We start from the raw sequence: 14,664 nt of genomic DNA, 5'->3' as shown, positions 1-14,664 counted from the left end.
GTACGCCCGAGCCGCCCTGAGCGCCATCGCCCGCTGCGGACGTCGCAGGGACGCAACGTTGCGTGCGCTCAGAGCGTCCGCCCATATCGGCGCCCCGTACAGTGCCATCGATCGCACTACGCCGATGTACAGGCGCCTGCACGAGCCTCCCGGTCCTCCGACATTGGGGAGAATCCGCCCCAGCGCTCCGGCTGCAGCCACCAGTCTTGGGGCCAAGCGCCGGAAGTGCTCCTCGAACTTCCACCTGCCATCGAGGACGAGTCCTAGGTACTTCATCGTCGACCCGATGGTGATGGAAGTTCCGCCCACTGTGATGGTCATGCCCCGAGGTGGCGCGTTCCGAGGTCCATGAAAAGCAAGGGCCTCGGACTTGTGCAAGGCCACCTCGAGGCCCAGTGCTCGGATGCGGTGAACCGCGTGTGCGACGCCGGCTGTGGCTCGATACGCCGCCTCCCGATGGGAGCTGCCGCGGGCCGACACGAGGGTGTCGTCGGCGTAGCATGTGACGCTGACCCCCCGCAGAGTGGCCCCGCGCAGCACCCAGTCGTACCCGATGTTCCACAGAAGGGGCCCCAATACCGAGCCCTGTGGAACACCGCACGTCATCGGTCTTCTTCTATCACCGTCGCTCGTCGGGTAGGAGACTGCTCTGCCCGCAAAGTAGTCACCGATCAGTCGCTGCAGGTAACACGGCACGTTGTGGTACCTCAGCGCTTCTCGGATGACTTCCCAGGGCAGGGAGTTGAAGGCGTTGGATATGTCCAACGAGACAGCCAACAAAACCCCGCCCTGAGTCACCTCCTCTTCTGCCAGGTCCCTTAGATTGGCGATCGCGTCCAGCGTCGAGCGGCCACGGCGAAAGCCATACTGTCGCTCGTTGAGGCCGGGCTCCATGCTGTCGACTAGGCGGACGGCGAGCACACGCTCAAAGAGCTTGCTCACCTCGTCGAGCAGCACGATAGGTCGGTAGGCCGACGGCTGATCGGGGGCTCGACCCTCCTTGCGGATGAGTACGAGCCTTCCCGTTTTCCACCGATCGGGGAACCTGCCTTGAGCCATGCAGGTGGAGAATAGACGCCGGACGCTTTCACCCATCTCGCCCAGTGCGACCGCCAGTGCGCGTCCCGGTACCCCATCGGGCCCCGGGGCCGTTCGTTTTGAGCGGAGCCTCAGAACAGCCGCACCCAGTTCCGACTCGGTAACCGGGGGCGCCAGATGGTCGGCGCCGATGTCTTCGCGGTGTCTGGGCGCCATCGATGGTGGCACGAATTCGCTCCGCTCCGGGAAGAGCGTGTCGACCACACTTGCCAGCAAGCGCGGCTCGAGTGTGCTGGTTAGTGGTGGTGCCCAGGGTCGGAGATTTTGTCTCACGACCCGGTACGGTTTCCCCCACGGATCCCTGTCGAGGGTCTCCAGCCACTCCGTCCAGGCCGCTTCCTTCGCCTGTGCTATGCTCTTTTGCAGCGTAACACAGGCGTCTCTGTAGGCGGTGTAAAGGGCCGCCTCCAGATCGTGGTCGCGGACTCTCCTTCTCCTTGTCCGGGTGTACCGGCGACGAGCCGCAACGCAGGCTCTCCGTAGCTGCCGCAGTTCTGGCCGCCACCAGTATACGCGGCGACGTGGAGTCTGAGGCTTGACTCTCGGCATCGCCACATCGCAGATGCGGAACAGGGCGGCGCCGAGTCGGTCAGCCTCTCGATCGACCTGGACGACCGGGTCGGAACCGGCGCACCAGGCCTCCACGATGGCCGCCTCTTTTGCCAACTGGCTATCGAGGCGGCCCAGACTCCACCGCGGACCTTCTGACCGCACAACAGCGGGCCGGACGACTGGAACCGCGGAGACATCGTATCGGATGTATCGATGATCCGATAGAGTCTCCACGGCCGTCTCCACCCTCCAGCCTCGAACACGGCGGGCTAGGGCGATGGACGCGAACGTTACGTCCACGATCGACTCGCCCTGTTGCCGCACGCACGTGCTCTCCGACCCACTATTGGTCACCGCGAGCCCCAGCGACACGGCCCACTCCTCCAGCGCCTCGCCCCTGGCGTCCGTCGCAGGGGAACCCCAAGCCGTAGATTTGGCATTGAAGTCCCCCGCAACTAACACCGGGTTGGGCGATGCCTGCCCGACCAGAGCCCCGACCTCGACGAGTAGCTGTTCAAACTCCGCGAGACTCCGGTTGGGCGAGGCGTAAACGCCCACGACCGCCATACCCCCGACCACTGCGACGACGAACCCTCTGCCCCTGGCTACCCCTTCGATAGCAGGGGAACCGGCGACGGCAGGGGCGACGATTGCCACCACTCCCTCGTGGTCGGACACCCAGTCGTCCCGTAAATGAACGACATAGGGCTCCGAGACCACCGCCACGTCGATTTGCCACTCCGCCATGCTCTGGACTAGGAGGTCCTGGGCTCTGGCGGAGTGGTTCAAGTTGGCCTGGAGACAACGCAGGGCCATTAGTGTGCGGTCTCCATAGGCTCCTCAGTCCTTAGGGACACGGTGACGGGCCCTTTCGTCACCGCACCTCCCGTTCTTTTGACAGGGCGAGCTTTGCTGCCCTGGCACGCCTTACTGCCCAAGGCGTGCGTCGCTGGCTTACCGGCCGCTGAGCACAGGATGCAGTTCGCATCAGCGGCGGTGCATTCGCGGGCCTTGTGGTCGGGTTTGCCGCAGCGGAAGCACAAACGGCTGCGGTCCACGCCCCTATTACAAACGGCCCCCATATGGCCTCCCTCTAGGCATCTGTAACAACGGAGCGGCCTCGGCTCGAGCAAAAGCACCCGCGCCGAGATCCACCCCACTTTTATTCTGCCGGTTACAAGGATTTTCTTGGCCGCCGCGACTGGACAGCTGAGCCACAGCGACCTGCAGCCGTTGGCGCCCCGGACAACCACGCCCGGCCGTATAGCGCCCTCGGAGCAACCTCCTTCTGTGGCCACCGCTGCCACCACCTCCTCCGGCGTCACTGAGTCGTCCAGATCCATGACTCTGATCTCGACGCATTTCGTCGGTCGATGGACCTGGACCTCGTCCGGACTCAGGACGTCGCGGAGCTTCGCCGCAAGAGCATCCGCCGACTTCTCCGCGTCGACGGTGCCCGGCGGGATTTCTAGCATCCGCGCTCCAGTGGCCGCCGTCCTGAACCGCACCGCAGTCAAGCCGACCTCGCTCAGCTTGATGCGGCTCTTCGCCTGTTGCAGGACAGTTTCATACTTCAGGCCCTTCTCCTCGGCACCGGGCTTCAGGGTGATGGTGATCACCGCGGTGCGAGGAGAGCGGAGTTTCCTTTCAGGACGCCTTTCCTTCTTCTCTTTTCTGGCCGCCTTTGCCAATCCCGTTGCCGCCTTAGTCTTCTTGGGCGGCTTGTTCGGCTGTTGTCGAACAACAGCCGCCCAAGATGTTCCGGAGCTACCCGGCCGCGACGCTGGCGGAGGTGCGGGTTTCTTAGCCGCAGCCGCTGCCGCCTCCTGGGCAGCCATACTGGGGCCTTTTGTCTTCTTTTTGCGTCGGGCCGTTGCAGAGCTCGCGACCGTGTCCGCGGCTTTGGCAGTGGGCGGCTCGACCGGTGCCGTCACCCGTGCTGTCGTAGTCGCAGCTTCTGCCGCCTTGCGGTCTGCAGCCAGCGGAGGCCGCAGCCGAGGCTCCGGAAGGAGGCGACGCTCGATGCCCTCCATCCGGGCGTTCAGCATGTTGCTGAACTGCTCCCGGCTGCACCGCAGAGCCTCCTCCATGATTCCCTTCAGGCTCCCTTCGCTTTGTTCTGGAGGTTTCGCTCGGATCTGGGCCACCTCCCTCCGGAGCTCGGACAACTGACCCGAGAGCCGCGCGTTTGCGGCCTCCAAGCGGGCCACCTCTTCCGACATGGTCAGAGCTCTGAGTTCCGCTACCGCACCTTTGATGGTGTCGGCGGCAGTCTTCAGAGCCCTGACGAACGTACCCTTCAGGTTGCCCGATTTGTCGGCAACCTGGAGCACCACGTCTAACGCCTGCTGGACGGTCGTGTCCAAAGCGGCGGACGTCTTCGGTGCATCCTCGGTATGTGCTTCTGCCTGTCGGTTCCTAGAGCGGGCCGCTCTCTCTTCTAACGCCAACTTGGCCGCCTCATTATAAGCGGCCAGTGTGTCTTCGACCTGGAAGCGTCGCTCCTTTTCTTTTTGGGAGTTGAGCTCGGCTTGCGACTTGCCGAGCCCAACATATAACCCGTGCGTCGCAGGTCTGCCACGTCCTCTCTTGCTGGAGGTGGGTTTCAACCACCTGCTGATTGATGGCTCCGAGCATTCTGCGTCGCTAGGCTGTACGCTTACGTCGCTCTCGGAGCTCGAGAGGCTATCCTCTGTGTGGGACCGCTTCTCCCCTTTCTTTCGTCCTTCGCCAGGTAAGTCGTTTGTAGTGTCCATCGTGCCGACCGACGGGATCGACTCTATGGAGAGTCGTTCCAGCCGGACAACCGGTATCTTGGGTGCGCCTGGGTCTCTGGTTTTAGTGCGCGCCATCGGGGCGCCCACTTCCACCACCGTGTCGTCTTGTCCTTCCGTTGTCATGCATGTGTCCTTTAAGCTCGCGGTATGGTCGTCAATGGAAATCGGTAGTGCGACTTTGTCCCCCTCATATTTCGATATGGGACTGCCCGATCCGTGAAGCGGATCGGGGAGGGATTGACACCCTCTTGAGGAATAATTTTTTTCGGTAGCACTCATTTTATAAATTTTTTGCCGGGGCTGCCGGCGGGATAGAGAAAGGATAGGAGGAGGAAGGAATAAGGATGAGGAAGGGTGGGAAAGGAATGCAGTCGGGACCGATCTACCCCTCGGCCATGCATCCCATCGCGCTGCGAAGCCACTTGGGATTGGGTGGTTTTTTATCTGAGAGGTGTCCTTCCTCTGGGGCCGGGCGGTTAAGCCCAGCCCCCCGACGGCGGCATTGAATCATGCCTCCGTCCGCTGTCCGGCCAACCCGACTCAGCGGACCCGCCGAAAGGTCTGCTCCTCAGTGAACGAGAAGACAGACGAACGAATCCCGCTTAGATGCGCCTGCATCTAAGCAGGTGCGGTCGCGTTTCGACCCCACTACAGAAGTAGGAACAAGAATATTTACAAAGCAAAAATGTACAAACAAAACAAAACACAACACAGCAAACGAAACAAAAGACAAAAATAATAACGAAAACAGAACAAAACAAAACAAATAAGTAAAAGCAAACTCAAATAAGAGGAAAACAAAAGAAAAGAAAAGAAAATAAAATTTACAAAAGAAAAACTCCCCCTTCTTTGCCACGAAGCCGCTCCACAGTCCACACTCTGTTAATAGAGATGTACCGGGAGCGACCCCTGACCCGCCGCGTCAGTCTTAGCCGTGGCCGGCGAGCAAGCTCAAGCCGGCCCCGTTGCCCAGGGTACGCCACGAGGAGGCGACTGACATGTACCCCAACCTAACCTAACCTTTTTTTTTTTTTTTTTTTTTTTAGTTTAACGAGGAGGAAATGCATTTACGCATACCGCTCGGCCGGGGGACCGGGACGGTTATGTGGGACTCAACCGGGGCCTAGTGCCCCGTGCCAGGGCACGCTCAATGCCCTGTCCTACCCACTAAAACCTCCTCGGGTTTCCACCGCGCCGCATAATGGTGGGGCTACGGGAACGCAATGGCTTACCACCGCGGCCCCGCCTGCGGCGGCCACCATAAGGCGGCCAAATACATGAATGCGCGCCCGAAGGCGCGCCTTCCTCCGCTGCCTCCGTCCCGTTAACGTAACGGACTCCCCCGAGTCCGCCACTGGAGGCCGGGCGCCAAGGGCTGACGCCCTGCGGCGGATAGGATGACTGGCTCCGCCGCCGACCACCGGTGCACTACCACACCTCCGACGCTCATAACGAGCCCCCCCCTTCTTGCCCACGAGGCCGCTCACACAGTCCACTCCGCTGGTCGGAGAAGTACCAGGAGCGACCCCGCGGCATCCCTCCGCGTCAGTCTTAGCCGTGGCCGACGAGCAAGCTCAAGCCGGCCCCGTTGCCCAGGGTACGCCACGAGGAGGCGACTGACATGTACCCCAACCTAACCTAACCTAACCTAACCTAACCTAACCTAACCTAACCTAACCTAACCTAACCTAACCTAACCTTTTTTTTTTTTTTTTTTTTTTTTTTTTTTGTTTTACTAGGAGGAAATGCATTTACGCATTCCGCCCGGCCGAAGGGGGACCGGGACGGATATGTGGGACTCCCGGGGGCAGAAGGCCCCGTCCTACCCACTAAAACCTCCTAGAATTTCCGCCTCACCGCAGGCGACAGGGCTACGGGAACGCGCGTGGCTCACCACCGCGGCCCTGCCAGCGGCCGTCGCTGTAAAGGGGCGACTCGCCGCGAAAGGCGCGCCAGGTGTTACGGCGCACCTTCCGTCTCCGCCTCCGTCAGAACCGCGACGGACTCCCCCCGAGTCCGCCGCTGGAGGCCGGGCGGCAGCGGATGTAAAGTTCCGCCGCCGTCCACGCTGTGTCACGTCCGGTTAGGGCATCCGGCCCAGATGGTCACGGCGCCGCCGACCAGGTCTCCGTCGGCGCAGCGGAAGCGAATCGGGATCGTCCTCCCGCCGTCGCTCCGCCTCCTCCTTCGCGGACATTACGGCTTCACTGAAGACCCGTAATGCCGCCCACGCCTCTTCGCTCGTGACCACCTTTCGAATAAGGGCCGGAAGCGAGATGTCCAATCCAATGGCCGTGGACAGGGCTGCGCGAGGCTCCGCCCAGGCTGGGCACTCTGCGCGCGTGTGCTCGGCCGTGTCCACGGCTCCGTCGTCACAGTGTAAACATACCACCGACGGCTCTCTCCCGACCACTTCGCACAGGTATTTTGCGAAGCAGCCGTGCCCGGATATGAGCTGCGTCAGGTGGTACGTCAGTGGGCCGTGCTTACGCTCGACCCACTCTCTCAAGACCGGGCGGATCGCCGCCACGAGTTCCCCACCGGCATCCGGAACTCGTAGCCGATCCTCCCACTTCTCCATGAGGCGGCGTCTCCCCTCCTCCCTCCACTGCTGGACTACTCGCGGGACGAGTCGAGTCCCTCCCGCCCTTGCAGCCTTGGCCCGCCAGTAGACACTCGAGTTGATCTCGGCCTCGAGGTCCCATGGCGGGCTTCCGGACAGCAAGCCGGCCGCGGTGTATGACACCGTCCGGTACGCCCGAGCCGCCCTGAGCGCCATCGCCCGCTGCGGACGTCGCAGCGAGGCGACGTTGCGAGCGCTCAGAGCGTCCGCCCATATCGGCGCACCGTAGAGTGCCATCGAACGCACCACGCCGGAGTACAACCGCCTGCAGGAACTACCCGGTCCCCCGACGTTGGGCAGTATGCGGCCCAACGCTCCGGCTGCAGCCACCAGTCTTGGGGCCAAGCGCCGGAAGTGCTCCTCGAACTTCCACCTGCCATCGAGGACGAGTCCCAGGTACTTCATCGTCGACCCGATGGTGATGGAAGTTCCGCCGACAGTGATCGTCAGCCCTTGAGGTGGCGCGTTCCGAGGTCCGTGGAAGATCAGGGCCTCGGACTTGTGCAAGGCCACCTCAAGGCCCAGAGCACGAATGCGGTGGACCGCATGTGCCGCTCCCGCCGTGGCGAGATACGCCGCCTCACGATGGGTGCGGCCGCGGGCCGACACGAGGGTGTCGTCAGCGTAGCAGGTCACGCTGACCCCCCGCAACGTGGCCCCGCGAAGCACCCAATCGTAGCCGATGTTCCACAGTAACGGCCCCAAAACCGAGCCCTGTGGAACACCGCACGTCATGTCCCTCCTGCTAAATCCCTCCATCGTCGGGAACGCAACCGCCCTGCCGGAGAAGTAGTCGGCGATGGTCCGCTGCAGATATCTTGGAACGTTGTGGTACTTCAGGCTCTCGAGTACCACTTCCCAGGGCAGAGTGTTGAAGGCGTTGGAAATATCCAACGACACTGCCAGCAACACCCCACCCCGAGAGACCTCCTCCTCTGCTAGCTCCCTCAGCCTGGCGACTGCGTCGAGAGTAGAGCGGCCCCGGCGAAAGCCGAACTGCGACTCGCTCAGGCCCGGCTCCATGCTGTCGACTAGACGGGCTGCGATGATACGCTCAAAGAGCTTGCCCGCTTCGTCGAGCAGCACGATGGGTCGGTAGGCCGACGGCTGATCGGGGGCTCGTCCCTCCTTGCGGATGAGTACGAGCCTTCCCGTTTTCCACCGATTCGGAAACCTACCCTGAGCCAGGCAGGCGGAAAACAGCCGGCACGTGCCATCGCCCAACTCCTCCAGCGCTATCGCCAGCGCGCGTCCCGGTATCCCGTCAGGCCCGGGGGCTGTCCTTTTCGAACGGAGCTTCAGGACAGCCGCACCCAACTCCGCCTCGGTAACCGGGGACGCATGACCCGCCACCTCCCCGACGTATTCGGGCTCCATCGCCGGTGGGACGAACGCTTCTCTCTCCGGGAAAAGCTCCTCCGCGATTCGTCCCAGAAGCTGCGGCTGGATGGTCGTGGTGAGCGGGGGTGTCCAGGGTCGGAGCTTCTGTCTCACGACCCGATACGGTCTCCCCCACGGATCTGCCTCGAGTGAGGCGAGCCACTCCACCCACGCCGCTTCCTTCGCCTGTGCGATCGCCGTTCGGAGTGATACGCAAGCCTCCCTGTAGGAGGTGTAAAGAGCCTCCTCCAGGTTGTGGTCGCGTATCCGTCTCCTCCTCGACCTGGCGTATCGGCGGCGGGCCGCAACGCACGCTCTCCGCAGCGTCCGCAGTTCCGGGCGCCACCAGTAGACTCGACGACGTGGAGTCTGAGACTGCACCCTCGGCATCGCCACATCGCAAATGCGGAACAGGGCGGCACCGAGTCGGTCAGCCTCTCGGTCGACCTGAACGACCGGGTCGGAACCGGCGCACCAGGCCTCCACGATGGCCGCCTCTTTCGCCAACTGGCTGTCGAGGCGGCCCAGACTCCACCGCGGACCTTCTGACCGCTCAACAGCGGGCTGGATGACGGGAACCGCGGAGACATCGAATCGGATATATCTATGATCCGACAGAGTCTCCACCCCCGTCTCCACCCTCCAATCCCGAACACGGCGGGCTAGGGCGATGGACGCGAACGTTAAGTCCACGATCGACTCGCCCCGCTGCCGCACGCACGTGCTCTCCGATCCGCTGTTGATCGTCGCGAGCCCCAGTGACACGGCCCACTCCTCTAGCACCTCTCCTCGGGCATCGGTCGCAGGGGAACCCCAAGCCGTGGATTTGGCATTGAAGTCCCCCGCGACTATCACCGGTCTCGGTGAAACCTGCCCGACCAGAGCCCCGACCTCAACCAGCAGTTGTTCGAACTCGGCGAGGCTCCGGTTGGGAGAGGCGTAGACTCCCACGAACGCGCTGCCATGTACGATGGCGGCCACGCACCCTCTGCCTTTGGCGACCCAATCGATCGCAGGGGCGCCGGCGATAGCGGGAGCGACGATGGAAATCACTCCCTCGTGGTCGGATACCCAGTCGTCCCGTAAATGAACGACGTAGGGCTCCGCTACCACTGCCACTCCGATTTGCCACTCCGCCATGCTCTGGACTAGGAGGTCCTGGGCTCTGGCGGAGTGGTTCAAGTTGGCCTGGAGACAACGCAGGGCCATTAGTGTGCGGTCTCCATAGGCTCCTCAGTCCTTAGGGACACGGTGACGGGCCCTTTCGTCACCGCACCTCCCGTTCTTTTGACAGGGCGAGCTTTGCTGCCCTGGCACGCCTTACTGCCCAAGGCGTGCGTCGCCGGTTTACCGGCCGCTGAGCACAGGATGCAGTTCGCATCAGCGGCGGTGCATTCGCGGGCCTTGTGGTCGGGTTTGCCGCAGCGGAAGCACAAACGGCTGCGGTCCACGCCCCTATCACAAACGGCCCCCATATGGCCTCCCTCTAGGCATCTGTAACAACGGAGCGGCCTCGGCTCGAGCAAAAGCACCCGCGCCGAGATCCACCCCACTCTTATTCTGCCAGACACCAGAATTTTCTTGGCCGCCGCGACTGGACAGCTGAGCCACAGCGACCTGCAGCCGTTGGCGCTCCGGACAATCACGCCCGGCCTAATAGCGCCCTCGGAGCAACCTCCTTCTGTGGCCACCGCTGCCACCACCTCCTCCGCCGTCACAGAGTCGTCCAGATCCACGACCCTGATCTCGACGCATTTCGTCGGTCGATGGATCTGGACCTCGTCCGGACTCAGGACGTCGCGGAGCTTCGCCGCAAGGGCATCCGCCGACTTCTCCGCGTCGACGGTACCCGGCGGGATTTCGAGCATCCGCGCTCCAGTGGCCGCTGTCCTGAAGCGCACCGCAGTCAAGCCGACCTCGCTCAGCTTGATGCGGCTCTTCGCTTGTTGCAGGACAGTTTCGTACTTCAGGCCCTTCTCCTCGGCACCGGGCTTCAGGGTGATGGTGATCACCGCGGTGCGAGGAGAGCGGAGTTTCCTTTCTGGACGCTTCTCCTTCTTCCCTTTTCTGGTCGCCGTTGTCAATCCCGCTGCCGCCTTAGGCTTCTTGGGCGGCTTGCTCGGCTGTTGGCGAACAACAGCCGCCCAAGATGTTCCGGAGCTACCCGGCCTCGACGCTGGCGGAGGAGCGGTCTTCTTGGCCGCAGCCGCTGCCGCCTCCTGGGCAGCCATGCTGGGCCGTTTCCCCTTCTTTTGGCGTCGGGCCGTGGCAGAGCTCGCGACCGTGTCCGCGGCTTTGGCAGTGGGCGGTTCGACCGGTGCCGTCACCCGCGGTGTCGCAGTCGCAGCTTCTGCCGCCTTGCGGTCTGCGGCCAGCGGAGGCCGCAGCCGAGGCTCCGGAAGGAGGCGACGCTCGATGCCCTCCATCCGGGCGTTCAGCATGTTGCTGAACTGCTCCCGGCTGCACCGCAGCGCCTCCTCCATGATCCTCTTCAGGTTTTCTTCGCTCTGTTCTGGTTTCGCTCGCATCTGGGCCACCTCCCTCCGGAGCTCGGCCAACTGGCCCGAAAGCTGTGCGTTGGCAGCTTCCAGGCGGGCCACCTCCTCAGACATGGTCAGAGCCCTGAGTTCCGCCACCGCACCTTTGATGGTGTCGGCGGCAGTCTTCAGAGCCTTGACGAACGTACCCTTCAGGTTGCCCGATTTGTCGGCAACCTGGAGCACCACGTCGAGCGCCTGCTGGACGGTCGCGTCCAAAGCGGCGGACGTCTTCGGTGCATCCTCGGTATGTGTTTCTGCCTGTCGGTTCCTAGAGCGGGCCGCTCTCTCCTCTAACGCCAGTTTGGCCGCCTCATTATAAGCGGCCAACGCGTCCTCCGTTTGGAAGCGATCCGTCTTAGTCTGCAACTTCGCTTTGCGGAGCTCCTCCTGCGACTTCCCTATGCCCACGTATCTTCCGTGGGTGGGCGGTCGGCCACGCCCCCTCTTAGTGGCGGGTTTCAGCCACCTCGCTGAGGATTCTGAGTTTTCACTCAGCTGCCCGCTCGCGTCACTCTCGGAGCCAGAGCAGCTTTCCCCAGCGTGGGTCCGCTTCTCACCCTTCCTCTTCTTCTGTGTCGCCTCCTTAGGTGGTATGTCTCCCGACTCCACCGTCATCATGCTGCAGACCGACGAGTCCGACTCGGAGAGTCGCACAGGCCGGGCAGCCAGTCCTTCGTTCAAGCCAGGGTCATCGGTTTCAGCGCGCGCCATCGGGGCGCCCACCTCCACCGCCATATCGTCAGTAACCTAACCTAACCTTTTTTTTTTTTTTTTTTTTTTTTCGGTTGGAAAATCCTCGATGGAGTCCCTCCGCCCCGGGGGAGGGGCGAAGGGGACTGTCAGACTCCTACTGACTAAAAACCAACCCGTGTCCTCCAGGTACCCGTGCGTCGGAAGGGCGGGAATCGCCGAAGCATTCGTCGCTACCCCCCCGACGGGTATTGGCTCGCCAGGTGGTCGGGCGAGCCCCGTCACCCACTGCGGCTGTCACCCCGGCCGCAGGACTCCATCACGAGGCGCGCGTGCGGAACACGACGCCGCCGCCTCGAGGCCTGCTGCTGATCGGACGACGAGACGCCCCGAGTCTGTCGTCCGCAGGCCACGCCCTAGGGTGGTCGAAGGTCGGCCACCCTACGACGCCCAGTTCGTCTGCTGCGAGAGGGGAGAGAGGAGGCAGCCTCTCTCTCCCTTTCCGCCGCCTCCTTTGCGAGCATCACGCCCTCGCAGAAGGTGGCGACGGCACTCCACCCTGCCTCGCTCCGAACCATCGTTGAGACGACAGCCGGAAGCGAGAGGTTTCCCGCAGCACCTACGGCCGCGACGAGATCGCGGCGCTGCTCAGCCCAAGCTGGGCACTCCGCCAACGTGTGCAACGCCGTATCGTCGCGACAATCGCCACAATGGTGGCACTGGGACGTCGGCTCCCGGCCTATGCGACACAGGTACTTCCCGAAGCACCCGTGTCCGGTAAGCACCTGCGTCAGCCGGAAGCTGAGGGCGCCGTGGCTCCTGTTGAGCCACTCCTTCATAACGGGCCTCACCGCCGCTACGGCGGCGGCTTGCCCCGCCGTGGGTAGCGCCAGACGCGTCTGCCACTCCGCTACTAGGACCTGGCGAAGCTCTGCCCTGCGTGCCTCGATCTGTCGAGGCACCAGGCGCTCGCCTCGCTCGGCCGCCTCCGCGCGCCGCCAATAGAGCGACGCGAGGAGCTTTGCCTCGAGGTCCCAGGGCGGGGATCCGGCCAGGAGACTCGCTGCCTCGAAGGAGATCGTACGGTATCCCCTTATCATCCTGACGGCCATCGCGCGCTGCGGTCTTCTCAGCACGGCGATGTTTCGGGCCGTCAGGGCATCCGTCCACACTGGCGCGGCGTATAGCGCCATCGACCGTACGACCCCCATATAGAGCCTCCTGCACGAGGAGTTGGGTCCCCCGAGGTTGGGCAGCAAGCGCGAGAGCGCTGAAGCGGCGCCCAACAAACGGGGGGCGAGCCGTGTAAAGTGCGGCCCGAAGTTCCACCGACTGTCGAGGACGAGTCCTAGATATTTCATCGTCGACTCTACAGCGATGGATACCCCTCCCACGATGATGCTGGAACCGGGAGGCGGCTTCGTCCTCGGCCCGTGAAAACACAGGGCCTCCGACTTGTGCAATGCCACCTCCAAGCCCAGCCGCCGGATCCTACCCACGACGTGCGCGACACCAGCAGTCGCGCGTATGGCCGCCTGCCGGTACGTTTTCCCTCTCGCTGTGACGAGCGTGTCGTCGGCGTAACAAATGACGCCGACGCCGTGGAGAAACGCACCGCGCAGAGCCCAGTCGTACCCCACGTTCCACAGGAGTGGTCCCAGAACGGAACCCTGCGGAACGCCGCACGACGTCTCTCTCCGACCCCATCCTTCTCGACCCGGGTACACGACCGCTCGCCCCGACAGGTAAGCCGCGACCATGCGTTGGAGGTAGCGCGGCACTCCATGGTACCGGAGTGCCTCCCTGATGGTATTCCAGGGCAAGGTGTTGAAAGCGTTGGCGATGTCGAGCGACACCGCCAAGACCACCTCACCCCGGGCGACTGCCTCCTCCGCGAGGGCCTTCACGCGCATGATCGCGTCCACCGTCGAGCGCCCCTGGCGGAAACCGAATTGGTTATTCGCCAAATCCGGTCCCACCCTGGTCATGTGCTGAACGAGGCGACTGGCGATGATGCGCTCGAAGATCTTGCACACCTCGTCCAGCAACACGATCGGTCGGTATGCAGATGGTGAGTCCGCGGGCCGCCCCTCCTTCCTGATCAAGACCAGTTTCCCCGTCTTCCATCGGCTTGGAAACTGGCCTCGCTCCAGACAGGCGCTCAGGAGCCCAGATAGACGTGGCCCGAGGTGCCTCATGGCGAGGACCCATGCACGGCCCGGGATGCCGTCGGGGCCTGGGGCGGTGTTTTTGATGCGAGCCGCCGCGACTCTCATCTCCGCCAGGGTCACCTCGGGCACGTCGTCGTTGTCGTCGTCGTCTTCCGCGTCGGGCACGTTCCGAGGCGGAACCATAGCCGGTGGTGTGTGCTCCGGTCTTGTTGGAAATAATACACTCACTACTTCCTCCAGCAGCTGTGGCTGGAGACTCCGGGACAGTGGGGGAGCCCACTGGCGCAACTTGCCCCTCACCATCAGGTAGGGGCGTCCCCATGGATCTAGGTCCAGAGTCTCCAGTAACTCGCCGTTGGCCTGGGCCTTGGCCTGGACGATGGCCAGCTGGAGTGCGCTCTTCGCCTCCCTGTAGCGAGTGTATAGTTCCGCCTCTTCTCTCTCCTGTTCGACCGCCGCTGTAAAGGGGCGGCGGCGACTTCTTCGTCGTCGGCGGCACCTTGCGTACCGGCGTCGCACCTGTACACAATTGATGCGCAGCTGCGCGATCGACTGCGCCCACCAGTATACTTGGCGCCTGGATGGTATCGGCCGGACTCGGGGCATGCCAGCGTCGCAGATGTGCGACATGCTCTCCTGGAACCACTCCGCCTCCTCGTCGATGTCTGTAGGTCTGCCTGGAGCATCCAGCCAGGCCTTGACGATTGAGGCCTCCAGGAGAGCCTCCCTGTCGAGCCGTTTCAGCGCCCAGCGCGGACCGTCTCCGGCGCCTGCCGGGGCCGCTTGAACCGGCCCGATCGAGGTTCGGGCGGAGACGCTTAGTTGGATGTAAC

This window comes from Vanessa tameamea, chromosome 19 (assembly GCF_037043105.1).
Source record: "Vanessa tameamea isolate UH-Manoa-2023 chromosome 19, ilVanTame1 primary haplotype, whole genome shotgun sequence".
In the NCBI taxonomy this organism is placed as follows: domain Eukaryota; kingdom Metazoa; phylum Arthropoda; class Insecta; order Lepidoptera; family Nymphalidae; genus Vanessa; species Vanessa tameamea.
This window is presented reverse-complemented; position numbering follows the sequence as displayed.